Consider the following 13,633-nt stretch of genomic DNA (forward strand, 5'->3'; position numbering starts at 1 on the left):
TAAACGTCTATCGTTTATCAAATTTGGTGTTAAATTTAAAATATAAAGTTTTATTAGTTTAGTCAGTTAAAAGGTTGTACGTGTTTTTGTTAGGTTACAAGTTCGAAACATATAGCATTTTTAATTTTATTTTTAACCGTTTTAAATTTATGGGCGGGTCAACCCACAATTCGACCCAAGTATCAATTTAATCCCACGTATATATTCAAATTAACCACATCTCTCGACCCGGCAATCCGGACACTTTAAAAAATTAAGCTTCATTATATATATATATATATATATATATATATTAGTTAGTTAAAAAGTTGAACTTATATTGTTAAAACGTCTCGCGTTCAACAAATTTGGTGTTGAATTTATAATATAAAGTTTTATTAGCCTAGTTGGTTAAAGAATTGTACTTATTTTTATTATGTTGCAAGTTCGAAACATACCTATAACATTTTTAATTTTATTTTTAATCGTTTTAAGTTTATGGGCGGGTCAACCCACAATCCGACCCAAATATCCATTACTCTCACATATATCCAAATTAACCACAACTCTCGACCCGACAATCCAGACACTTTGAAAATTAAGCATCATTATATGTATATAGATTTTATTTTTAATCGTTTTAAGTTTATGGGCGGGTAAACCCACAATCCGACTCAAGTATCCATTTACTCTCACATATTAATTAATTGGGATCGCAAAGTGCATCTTGCGCCGATGCAAACTACATTTTGCGTCGGCGTAAGATGCGCAAGATGCACTTTGAATTGGTGCAAATTGCACTTTGCTCACTTTGTTGCACTTTGCATTTGGCGCAGACAACACTTTGCGTCAGATTGCGTCGGTGCAAACTGCACTTTGAATCGGTGTAAGCTTCAACGCAATGTACAATTTGCAAACACTTTCCACTCGCTTTTGTGAATTTTTATTAATTGCATATCACAATATATTTGTGAGTGTTTTTTTCTTCTATGATGGAGAGTGGAAAGTTGATTATGGTGTTAGTTCTTTTGTCTCAAGTTCATATCAAGGTGTGAATCTACCACAAAATGCTACATATGACGAATTAGTTGACATTGTTTATGATGTTATTGGTGTGGACAAATTAAGATATGATTTAGTGGTCAAAGTGAAGTATAATATGGGTATGCTAAATGCTCCTCCTACTGTTATCAAGCTAGATAGGGATGTGGCGTTCTATTTAAAAGAAATTTCGACTTCACTCCCCCATCATCGTAGTCCACTGTGTGTCTTTTTAGTAGAGAAGTCACTACCTTAAACTCAAGAAAACAAAATACTAGGAAATGTGGTTCCATAATGTAATCGTGACGTATTCCCAATATTTGACCAGGAAAATGACATATTTGAGCAGCAAGATGTCTTCCTAAGTCAAAATGACATTTGTGAGCAGCAAGATGTCTTCCCAAGTCAAAATGACATATTGTTAAACCATGTAAAAGAAGGAGAACAAGGCCCATGTTTGCGTCCGAGTTAGGGGGCTAGTGAATTGGTTTTTAGTACTAGAGTAGGTCATTCTCTTGCACCCCGGGAACCAATCACTTCCCATACCAAGAAAACATCCAGCCATACTAAGTGGCTTGGTTCATATGAACCACTCGAGGTTGAAACAACTACTCAATTAACCCTTGAAAGCGGATTAGACGTGGGTACATTTTTTGATAACAAAAAAGAGCTTCAATTGAGGTTTCATAGACATGCGATGGCTAATCATTTTGTCCTCAAAGTGGAGAAGTCAACAAAAGATCTTTAGTTTGTGAAATGTCTGGGTGAGAACTGCAAGTGGAGATTTAGTGCTACAAAGGAAAATTCTCGGAGATGTTTGAGATTCGAAAATTAGTAAAAGAACACACATGCTCAATTTTGACGAGGCAGGAGGATGTGAGGCAAGCACCATTATGGGTAATTGGGGAGTGCATCAAACGTAAGTACATTGACCATGACCATGACCACATTCCTAAGAAAATCATGGAAGACATGCAGACAAACTATGGGTTAAATCTGACATATAATAAGGCTTGGAGGTCTAAGGAAAATGCCTTAATGGCAGTGCAAGGAACTGTGGAAGATTCCTATGGTAAATTGCCATCATACTTGTTCATGTTGTAGAAAAATAACTCATGTACCATAACTAACATCCAGACGGATGAGCAAGGCCACTTCAGGTATATGTTCATGTCCCTAGGTGTCTCAATTAAGGGTTTCAGAAGCTGTTGTCGTCCTATATTGTGCGTCGATGCTAGTTTTCTTAAACACAAGGTTGGAGGTCAACTATTGGTTGCGATAACATTAGATGCGAATAAGCAACTATATCCTGTTGCTTTTGGCGTTGTTGATTCGGAGAATAATAACTCCTGGACATATTTCATGCAACAACTAAGAGTGGCAATTAGATTAGTAACGGATCTTGTCTTCCTATCTGATAGACACCCAAGTATTGCCAATGCCTTATCCATGGTTTTTCCAAAAGCACATCACAGTGCATGCACATACCACATGAAAATGAATATTAGGCCAAATTTAAAACTGATAACTGCCACGTTGTGTTTGATTTGGCTTCTCGTGCATACACCGTGTCAAAGTTTCATCTGCATTTTGATACAATCAGGACTATAGACCCTCGGATTTTTGAATATTTGGAATAAATTGGACTAGAGAGATGGAGTCGTGCCTATTTCCCCGGTTCGCGATACAATCAAATGACAAGAAATTATGTAGAGAGCTTTAATAGTCAGAGTAGGAATGCTAGGAAATATCCCATAACGACATTAATTGACTATTTAAGATTCACAGTACAAGAATAGTTTCATCAAAGAAGAGAAAAATCTTCCAACCACACAGAACGTTTATCTTCATATTATGAAAAGTTATTACGTGTGCAAGCCGAGAAAGCTAGATTCTACAACGTTAATCCGCTTAACCGATTCTAATTCCATGTGCATGACGGTGAATTTGATTTTCAAGTTGATTTCAAAGCTTGAACTTTTAATTGTAGGGTATTTGATATATCTGGTCTTCCTTGTACGCATGCCCTAATTGTTGTCCGTTCCCGGAAATCGCTTCCTTATGAGTGTTGCGCAAGGTTAGAGAATGTAACCAATTGATCGCATGTTGAATTTATAAGACTTAATTATCATTTTTAGGTTTTACTCAACTGAAGTGTGGTGCATTGCATATGTGGAGACATATTATCCAGTTTGTAATGAAGGTGCTTGGGAAATCCACGGTAATATCAAGGAACGAGTGTGCCTAAAGCCTCTTGTTAAGGTTAAGAAAGGACGATCAACAAAAAAAGCGTATATCATCACAAGGTGAGCCTCGTAAGGAACGGAGATAGTGCAACTCATGTGGCGGTCTAGGCCATAACAAGGCAACATACTCAGTAGTGACACATGCACCATTTACTGCAAAACCATCACAATCTTGTACACAACCTTCACAATCTAGTGCACAACCTTTGGCATGATAGAATGATATTTCTTGATCAAATTGTGTTAGATTATTTATAATTTATATTATATTAATTGAATTAAGAGAGTGTAAGGTATGTAATGATAAATAATGTGGTACTTTTCCATGGTCTAGTGAATAATTTTTCCTAAAGTGGTATTATCTCATGGTCTTGTTGATTAGTTTTGCCTAAGTTAGTATTTCCATGGTCTGAAGCATTTTTAATTTTATATTTTGGCCCAGAAAAGTGTTTATCTTCTAATATATTATACTAAGATTTCATGTGGCTTGATGGTTAAGTTGTTTTGTCACTTGTTCAAGATTTGGTATAGACTTTGTTCGTATTATTAGAAGTCGCCATTTTGACAACACTTTTAGTATAAACTTTTACATTTGAAAAAAAAATATTTCAATTGCTTCACTTACTTGAACCAGAAAAAGTCAGAGTGTTAGGTATGTCCTTGTAGCATAACAAAAAGTGATTAACAGTGAGAGTCCACGCAAATTGCATTTATGCAGACGCAAATGCAATTTGTGTCGGCGCAAATTACAATTGGCGCCAACACATAGTGCACTTGCGAAAAATGTATATTACTAAAGAAAATAGTGCACTTTGTTCATTAATGTAACAAATTAGTGCACTTTGCTCATTAATGTTAATAGACTATATTATACATTATATACTCAATAAAAATGTCCTTATAGCATAGTAAAACATACATCAATTTGCATTCAAACTTAAGAAAGCAAATATGACTGTCAAAATAGACATCAATTTCTTTAGTTCTTTTTGCCCACATATGACTGTTAAGCCATGTCAAGTAGTTTCTTCAGTTCTTTCATTTTCGGTGACTGTCCACAGATGAACATTCTATAACAAGCCTGAAACACATTGACATGTTAAGCCATTTTTTTAAGCACCCAGAAATGACAACTGATCAAATGGTAACTATTTAAGAACATGTATATAACAAATTCTTACATGGATCGAGTAGAAGGGTGCTTTACTACCCATTTCCTATTGGTCTATTATTTGGTAGAATAACCTTACTGCCCATTTCTTTCTTTAAAAATTCATGTTTTCTATTATCACAATTGATACATTCATTGAGACAGTAAGATACTCCATATACATAATTGTAAAAACACCACAGTCCCCACTCTTGGTTGTCTTTGGGACTGTTGTGTGTGGTATTACAACATATGACAGATTTTCTAATTTGAACCGAGGATACTTGGACTTGTCAACATGGGTCATTCTCTGTTCAAGAAAATATGGAAGCATTTCACATAGTGATTTCATGAACTTGTCATAATGATCCTTTTTGAAAAGTCCCTGTTCACAGTCATATACATTGATGCACCAATCTTGTAGATGCATCTGGCACATGACCTAGTGCTTCAAATTCAGGTTCATAGGAACATATATATATATATATATATATATATATATGATATCTATGGTATTCCAACAAGTCATGAATCTGTCAACATCACCCAAAAAAATTCCATGAAGCTCATGTCAAACTTGAAGTTTCCTGGATTTGCGACGAACTCTTCATAATGAGACTGAAACTTCGGAGAGATATGATAGTCACATATTGTGACATTCATCGGATCATAAGTCCTGGGGAATTCGGCAACCATTCTTCTAATAAGGAAACATGATGCATCTATCTCCTACGCAATAGAAAAAATTAATTAAGCACAATATACATACTGACAATAAGCATTCAACTCAAAGTTGCAATTTGCTTAGCCGCAAATTGAATTTTGCGCCAATACAAATGCAATTTTCTTAGGCGCAAATTGCAATGTACGTCGACACATAGTGCACTTGCCAACATAAATTGCAATTTGCGGTCGACGCAAAATGCATTTGCGTCGGTGCAAAATAAATTTATGTCGGTGCAAAATGTATATTACTGAACAAAACTTATATCATCATGTAGTCAATTTTGAGGCTTAAGCAATCTGTCAAAGAATTGTTAGTCATCTATGCAAGTATTCACATCATTCAAGTCTTCACCCTTCACCTCTATCAGCTTCATTCAATTGTTCAACTCCTTCATTTGTTCAATGCCATAATTTAAAAGAGGATTTACTGTTACCAGATCATTGAGTTTAAACCCTTCCCACTAGGATCTGTGTAGTTCCCCAATCAGGTAGACTTTTGCCTCTTTCTTCGAAACTGGTTTCCCGAAAATTTTGTTGGAGTCAATTCTAACAAATCATGATCATCCTTCTTTTCCTCCAATTGTTGATCATCATCCTTCTTCTTATCCAATTGTTTATCATCATCCTTATTCTTCTTCAACTCCTCCTTCCTCTTCGTGGCCAACTCCTTCTTTTTCGTGGCCAAATCTTTCTTTTCTTCTTTCTTCAACTCAGCCAGCTTCTTCTTCAACTCCTCTGCCTCCAATGCCTCCTGCACCCACTTCAACTCAAGCCTCTCATTCCTCTTCCTCTCCTCCTGCGTCAACTCATTATCATTATCATCTTCATTCTTCTCCAACTCATTATCATCTTTCTTCTTCTTCAACTCCTCAACATCTTTATTATCATCTTGATTCTTCTTCAACTCCTCAACATCTTGCTTCTTCTTCAACTCCTCAACATCTTGCTTCTTCTTCAACTCCTCAAGGCTATTCTTCTCCAGCTCATCATCATCTTGCTTATTCTTCAACTCATTAAGCCTATTCTTCTTCAACTCATCATCATTTTGCTTCTTTTTCAACTCCTCAAGTCTATTCTTCTCCAACTCATCAACTCTCTTCAACTCTAACTCATCATCATATTCCTTTTTATTCAACTCATCAAGCCTCTTCAACTCCAACTCATCATCATCTTCCTTTTTCTTCAATTCATCAAGCCTCTCCTTCTCCACTGAATCAACGTTCTTATGTTTCTTTATTTTCCCCAATAATGTGATTATTTGGTTGAACATAAGACGTTGATCCTCTTTGATGAACTTCATTTCAGTTTTAAGCTCATTTACATCATTTGTCAGCTCCTTTACATCATTTGTCAGCTCATCAAGTTTGGCATCAGTCTGGCTTTAGTCGCTCGATTGGGTACACTAGATGGAGAATTGTCTTGGTTAGTTTGAGGAGTCGTCGCATAAATTTTAAAAACAATTTCTAAATCAAATTTTGGGATTTTTTTAAATAGGCCATTTCAAGGTCTGATTTTTGTTCCATTAACTTTGAAATGATGAATATAGTTGAACACAACCAAAACAAAAACATCATTCAAACATTAAAACAATTTTTGAAGATTTAATCAAAATAATAAAAAATTCAAAAACACAATTTGATCAAACATGATCAAAATCATGTTACAGGCATTGGGAGTTCATCCCAACATGTTTACAAACATGTTTAACAACTATTTGAATCAAAAAATCCAGATTAATCTCAAGAACACGGAATTTTACAAAATCTAGATTTTAAGCTTAATTTTTCAAAAACATAGTTGGATCAAACGTGATCAAAACGATGTTATAGTCATTGAGAATTCATCTCAACATGTTTATAAACATGTTTCATATCTAATTGAATCAAACAAACAAGATTAAACTCAAGAACACAAGATTTTAAAATTTCCAGTTCAAACTTAATTTTTAAAAAATTTTAATTCATGTTGATTTGATCTGATTTCTTTCAACAGAAAGTTCATACATGATATAGGGAATGATTCTAAACAAATAAATCACATGAAAAAACCCTATAACATATCAAACTGGTCAAACTAGAAGATTTTGAAAAAAATCAAATTTTCAATTACAAATTGATATACATGTGTTATGGATTCATACCAACAACTGGAGAACACTCCTTAAATGTGTTGGAAGCTACCTAAACGCCTGGATTGAAGCTTGGTGGCCGGAGCAAGTTTTCACAAAAATTGTTCATGGCTAGAATCTTCAATCTTTGATTCAGGGTGTAATTTGATGCAATTTTTCGATGATTGTTTGATGATTTGGTATAGAAATCATTGGAGACTATTTATAGTAGAGGTAGGTCGGTTGAGGAGGGGTAGTTTAAATCAAAATTGACATTCGACAAACTTATTCATAATTTCTTATTCATTCATGGCAGCCTAAATATAGGCTAAGGTGGCCTTCCTAGATATATGGGTTTTGTAGGCGGGGATAAGACGAACATGTAGGAAGAAGAACGAAGGGATAAGGTGGAGAAATGATGGAGTTCTCCTTTCTAGAAGAAATGCCCGACCACGATTGCGAATCCGGTGAATGCTCTATTCTAGAAAAGAAGAAGATTGAAATGGTGTCATTTTGTTGGACGTCGTTTGTGTTATGTCGCAATCAGCAGCCTTGACTAACAAGGTTAGTCCAAACCATTAGTTGATCCGGTGTGGGGAGGCGCACGCGGTTTCCCTGCATCTAGCTGTGTGACACGTTCTTGGGCGTTAGATGATGCATGGGCGCTCATCTGATGGCCTAGGTTCCTGCTGCAAAAATTAAAAACAATCCTGCTACACTAGATTATCATATTTAATTTTTATAAAATGATTATTTGAAATTAATTTTTAGTCATTTTTCTCGTTTTTCTTCACCAATATTTTCACAAATATACTTCTATCACCATAATAAAAATTATGCATATTTTTATTTTTTTGGTATTTTTTGGAAATTTGGGTATTTATTTAATTGTTTTTAATTCAGAAAATTAAATATAATTCATGATTAAATCATAATTAAATATTTCTAACCCCTTATTTGGCTTAATTTGGGTAAAATAAATACAATATTTTAACCTCAAATTATTTTTGAATTTTTTTGAATAACTTTTCTTAATTAAGATTTAATTATCACTATAATTAAACCCTAATTTAGTTTTAATTCATTTTTTAAGTTAATTTGAATTTAAAATTTTAAAATATTATTTTAATATTAATTAAAATAATATTTTTTTAAAATAGGTAGATAAAATTTTCGTGTTTATAAATATAAATATAAATAAAAATTAATTTATATTAATAATATAAAATATAAAATAACGATAAAAGAAATATAAAAGTAATATTGGATTAAATAACAAAATGATACATTTAAAATAAATAAAAATAAAGTATGAATAAAATATTAAATATTTTATAAATATATATTTTTGATAAAATTATAAAATAGAAATTATTTTTAAAAAAATCAATATAAAAAAATAAAAAAATATAATTTTACAAATGAAATAAAAATAATAATGAAGTTTTTTTTAATTAATTAGAATTATTGATTTAATAATTAATTATAAGGTTTTTTATATTAATAATTATTTATCAAAAATATTATTAAGATATAAAAAAAATTATAAAATTGAAAATATTAAATATATATATATATATATATTAAAAATATAATTAATTATAAGGTAGGACCGAGAGGTCTGAGCTTGGGACTGAAAATCCCAAGTTTAGGACCGAGAGCTCCTGAGTCCAAGACCAAGGGACATAGCCTAGAGCTAGCCCAGGACCGAGATATTTATACACCTCGACTGAGAAACTTAGCACTGTGTTAATCTAGGACCGATAGGTTTATACACCTAGATCAATAAGATTAGCCAAGGACTGAGAGTCCTTAGCACCTCGATCGATGGACTTCGGTACTTTGACCAAAGATCCTGAGCCTCGACCTGGACCGAGGGTCTTTTGACCTTAACCGATAAAAACGAACCCCAGGACTAAGATTTTTGTCCTAAGGCCTGTTTGGTTCCCCTTTTTAAAAACCAAAATTATTTTTGTAATTTTTGAATTTCAAATCATTTTCTAAAAGTAACGAAAAATTAGAAAATATATAATTTTGGGATATTTTCACAAAAAAATTTCAGCAAAGGCTCGTTTGGTGTTTATTTCTAAACTTTAATGCCTTTAAAAATGACTGATATTCTTTAGGTATTTCCTCCTTAAAAGATCATCATCAACAAATACCAACATTTAAATATTGTTGTTTTAATATTTTAAATAACGCATAAACATTACGCATGTTTAGAACCATAAGAATAATAAGTTAAAACTCAAATGTTATGCAATCGATTTTTAAAAATCAACTTTATAAGTAGAGACCGTTTTTAAAACGGGTACGGAGGATGAAGCGCGAAAGCCCTTTTCCGAGTATCACCAAAATACGAACTAAAAGAAAACTCTAGTCAATACGTTTGTATAAGTATGCCAAATTTTATTGATTTTCAAAAATCAATTGTCGACTATATTTCAAAATAAATAATCTTTTAAATTAATTATGTTTAATTAATTTAAACTAAAAGATTTTTACAAATTAAATTGTTATTTAATGCCGTAAATTCTCGAATTATTTAAAATTGAATCCTGAAATTAATTATTTTTAATTAATTTCAAAAGCGGTCAGGAATTAATGAAATCTTTTAAAAATAATGTTATTTAAAAAAATCCTAACACGTAAATCGATTTAAAATTTCTAGAACCTTAAACTTTTCATGGAAACCAATACAAGGAGTTTTTCCGAGTTAAAAATATAATAATTTACAATTTTAAAAAATTGGTTGTTTAAAGATGTAATTTTTTTTATTCTAAACCTATTTTGTTATAATTTTTTTATTTTAATTAGAATAAAACATAAAAAAAATTATTTTTCTAATTTATTTTATTATTAAGTTCTAATTAATATTATTGTAAGATTAGAGTTTTAAAGTGTTAATTAGAGAAAATATTCTAAAGTTGTATACTGAATTTGTTTAATTAAAAAATGATAAGATGAGATAGATTATTTTATTTAAAATTATATGAAATATTTTTTTATTATTAATCAGTTAGTTGATATCTATATATATATAATGATGCTTAATTTTTATAGTGTCTGGATTGCCAGATCGAGAGTTGTGATTAATTTAGATATTTATGTGAGAGTAAATGGATATTTGGGTCGGATTGTGGGTTGACCCGCCCATAAACTTATAACGGTTAAAAATAAAATTAAAAATATTATTTGTACGTTTCGAACTTGCAACCTAACAAAACAAGTACAACCTTTTAACCAACTAGGCTAACAACACTTTATATTTAAGATTCAACACCAAATTTGATGTACGCGAGGCATTTTAACAATAAAAGTTCAACTTTTTAACTAACTAATATATATATATATATATATAATGATGCTTAATTTTTAAAGTGTCCGGATTGCCGGGTCAAGAGATGTGGTTAATTTGAATATTTATGTGAGAGTAAATTGATACTTGGGTCGGATTGTGGTTTGACCCGTCCATAAACTTAAAACGGTTAAAAATAAAATTAAAAATATTATTTGTATGTTTTGAACTTGCAACCTAACAAAACAAGTACAACATTTAACCAAGTGTGACTGAGATGTGGTTTGCCGAGGGATAATAGACCGGTATCATTTGAAAGTGGTTAAACAAATATGAATCAAATATTTGATTGACCAAAGTGTGAGGTCACGATGCTAATTATTAAAAATATGAATCAAATATTTGATTGACAAAGTGAAAGTGTAAAATCACGTTCATTTAAAAAAAAATATGTGATGAAACATGTGAGAAAATAAGTTGTTTTATCGAAGTGAATAAAATGTGGAATGAGAGCGTTGTATTTTTTATTTTAATATATTATTCGTGATTTATTAAGAATTTTAAACATTGAATAGATATTATTATAATTTTTTAATTTATTTTGTTTTTAATCTTATCCGTGTACATCACACGAAAAATTTTCGTGTTATATTGAAAGAGTTAAATAAAAAGCATGTATAACTAGCTCAACTATTATAAGATTAATGTACATTTATCCCTTCAACCACTATATTTTCTATTTCATTTTAAATACATATCATATCTACTATCTCTTATTATATTAATCATTTAAATTCAACTTATCATTTATTAAAAAAATTATAATACATTTTAAAATTTTAATTTTTTAGTGAATTATAATAAGTTTTCAACAATCTTTTAAATATTTTTTAGAGATAATAAAACTTTAATTATAATATAAAAAATATAAACATGTTATTAATAAATTTTACTAAATGATAAGTTAAATTTAAATGGTTAATATAAAAGAGAATAGATGAGAGATTTATTTAAGAAGAGAGAATAAAAATAACACTTAATAACTTTAAAAAGATTAAATGTACCAAAATTTTGATTAATTTAAATAAATTTTTAATAGTTTACATTTAAATAAGTTCATGCATCTAAATTTGTTTTTCTTATAAAACTTATAAATATTGAAACAAAACTTAAAATGAAGTCATTTTTTAAAAATGGGTTAATTCTTCTTTATTCAAATAAAATTACATATAAAAAATTAATTTGTATATAATACAAAATAATATATACAAAATCAAAACACAAAGAAATCTAAATATTAAATAATATTACAAATTTATAACAAAATAAAATTATAATAGAGAATATCTAATAATTTTAAAATTTGTAAATGTGACTCTAAATACGAACTAATTGAGTTCCATAACGATAAGCAGTGAAATAGAGTAAACCGAATAAATCAATTAAACAACGTCAAAAAAATCTCGACCAGATATTCTTAAAGCAATAAGATCTTTGTGTGTGGGTTCGTAATCAACGCTAGAAAATGTTATACCAAATCATAATTAAGAGAGAATACATGTAGGAGGGTTTACAAATGTAAGGCATTGTTCGATTGAGTTTTTAAAAAAAAAACTTAGAGGAAGAAAAAAATAATGATTGTTGATGATTTTGAGAAGATGATGATTATTTTTGATAAAAAAGACTTAAAAGGGTATTAATATATATAAAAAAATAAAAAAAATAACAATTTAAAATAAATGATATTTTAGTATTTTGGTTAATAAGATGAGTGGTGTGATTGTTGAGAAGTGATTGATTGAAAAATTAATTTTGTTTAGATTATTTTGAAAACCCAAAGAGAACCAGACCTAAGAGTAGTTCTCATAGAGAGAGCTACCCTTGGGCTGTAGGGGCTTAAGCTCAGCCCTACCCCTAAGCCTAGCCCTAGCCTAACCCTAAATCCAAAGCCCTAACCCCTAGGGCCTCACCCCTAAGTCTAATTAAACCTAAGCCTAACCCTAGTCTAGTCCTGTATAATCTTTGGCCATAGAAAAATGTTTAGAAACATTAGAGAGAAAACACATATTAAGTTTGAGTGATTATATTTATTTGAGTGAACAAATAGGTGGATAGATAATAGTTTTTTCAGGGTTTGTTTATATGGTTATTGGAGTGTTTTTATAGTTTATGATATTTTTATTTTATTTTTTAGATTATGTTTATTTTCTTTATATTTAAATAACATTTTACAATAAATAACTAATTTTTAAAATAATTAACATCAAAGTAGCACGGCCTATCTCACCTCTTAAAAATAATAGTATTTATATTAGTGTTATAATTTTTTTTCTTTTCATGTTCTTCTCAACTTTTTTAAGACTATAATCCATAGTTTTAATAACTCTTTATTAAATATCTTTATTAAACAAAAAGAAACAATTTCATATCTGACAACCTTATCTAATTTGTTGTTAAGAAGTCGATGAACACAAACTCTAAAAATAATTATCAAGACAATTAGATGTATAAACATGAAACGATTCATCAAAATTTAATACGAGATAACAAATTTAAACCGGCTAAACAATATAGTTACAAAAAATAAAAAATCTTAATAAAATAACGAATGACAATCTATAAATTTTCACCGCAAGTTAAAGAAGAGACGAATCGTTTCGATTATGAAAATATAAAATCGCCGAAAAAAAGAAGAAACGTCAGGCGAAAAGAATAAAAAATAAAAAGAGCCGATGAGAGAAAGAAAAAAAAGAGCGACAACAAATTCGTAGTTTTTATTACCTTCTGTTTATATATATATATATATATATATATATATAAATAAACACTATGCATCCTAAATAAAAAAGAAACATTATTACTTTTCACCTTTCCTTCAATGAAAAATTTATAAGAACTAATATTCTTAAAAATTATGTTGATAGAGAAAACTGCTGAAACATTAAAATAGGGATCCTAAATAAAAAGAAACATTAAAGGTTACACTTTTGACCTTTCCTACAATGAAAAATGTATAAGAAAATATTCTTAAAATAGGAAGGAAGTAGTTAACTTTTGTAATTGATTTATTATTGTGGACTATCAGT

This window comes from Impatiens glandulifera, chromosome 1 (genome assembly GCF_907164915.1).
Source record: "Impatiens glandulifera chromosome 1, dImpGla2.1, whole genome shotgun sequence".
Lineage (NCBI taxonomy): Eukaryota > Viridiplantae > Streptophyta > Magnoliopsida > Ericales > Balsaminaceae > Impatiens > Impatiens glandulifera.